The sequence below is a fragment of the Trypanosoma theileri genome (assembly GCF_002087225.1).
Source record: "Trypanosoma theileri isolate Edinburgh chromosome Unknown TM35_Tth_17_V1, whole genome shotgun sequence".
Taxonomy (NCBI): Eukaryota; Euglenozoa; class Kinetoplastea; order Trypanosomatida; family Trypanosomatidae; genus Trypanosoma; species Trypanosoma theileri.
Window position 1 is genome coordinate 504,822 of NW_021639859.1, and position 1,552 is coordinate 506,373.

Genomic DNA, 1,552 nt, shown 5'->3' on the forward strand with positions numbered 1-1,552 from the left:
TGTTCTTTGGCAAGTCCTATTTGCGTGACGCCGTTGTAGGGTTCTACAGCGCTCAGAAACGACGGACGCCTGTTAATTTGGTATTCGAGAACCACGAAGATACTCGGAAGTTTATCATCGCCAAATAATAAAACAGGCATGCATTGAAAAGATTTTTACCTTTACGGATTGCATACTGAGAGCTTACTGTGGGAATGGCGTGGTCTTGCTGCGTATCATTCTTAATTTGTATAATTCTTTGTTCTCATTTGTATCTGAAAAGACTTGTGTGTTAAGGTGTGGGTTTTGAAGAACCGCCTTAGCTTCGCGCGCTGGGGCGGGCTAAAACGCTTTCAATACCTTTTTGCAAGGTAGCAACACGGTTTTATAGAGAATGGGGAGTATTTGAAACTCATCACAGTGTATTATTGTTGTTTTTTCTTGATGATAGTGATAAATAGAAAATAAAAGAAAAGAAAAAAACTATCTATGTTTATTTATTTTTTACTTTTATTCTTTTTTTTTTTGTATGGGAGGGGTGGGGGAAACAAAGACTAGACTATATTATTTTTAAAAGCTTGTGGAAATAATGTGTGATAGGATGAGGTTAAATAAAAGAGAGTGGTGATGTTTTTGTTTACATTTTTTTTTTCTGTGCCTATGATTTCTTTTTATTTTTTTCTCTCGAAAGGTAACCGCATTGGGAGGTAGCGGATGTGGTGATTTTCTTTTTCCGTCCCAACCACCTTCACTACCCTCCACGTGGAGGAGTCCAGTAGTGACGGGACCCCCCCAAAAAAGACTGCTGCCTTTTAAGTAATCAACAGAATTGTGCATCATGGATTAGTTTTTATGATTTACATGGTTTAACGGTGAGTAAACGACTGACAGGTGTATCGCTCGGAAGGTAGTGGCATTAAGTCTAACTCTTGAAATTTTGCTTTTGTCTTGTATTTTTTTCCCTCCATAGAAGGAAAAAAAAAAGAACTGAATCCAGGCGCATATTCGGAAAAAGTGTGTATATGTATATATGTCAGTATCAAAAGAAAAGAGTGTAATAGTGGGCTGAATAAATATGAAATGGAAAGACTTTTTCAATAATAACTCTTGCACCACAGGTTGGTGTTTGCTACTTTGAATGTCACATACTTCTTTGTATCTTCCTTCTTTTCACCTGCTTTCTACAAAAAAATGATTTTTCTAAGAGACAAGAGAATTAATATTTAGACCCAGTGTCTTGAAATAACTCACTAAAATACGTAGAAATAAACACCCAGATAAAGAGATCAAGGAAGGGACGACGCAATACTATCAAGGTATGAGGAAAAATAAGGCAATGTCCTGCAGAATATTCTTCGCGCTTCTTCTTATTCTGTGCTCAAGCGCCGTCCTCTCTCACGCCATGTCCACAGAAGAGCGCGAAAGAAGCAGAGTCATACTCTTTGAACGAGGAGTGACGACAGTTCCATTCGAAGATGATAATGGGACGACATATGAAAGAGTAGTCCATTCATTCCGTATTCCTTCCCTTATTGACGTGGATGGTGTGATGGTCGCCATCGGTGACGCCCGT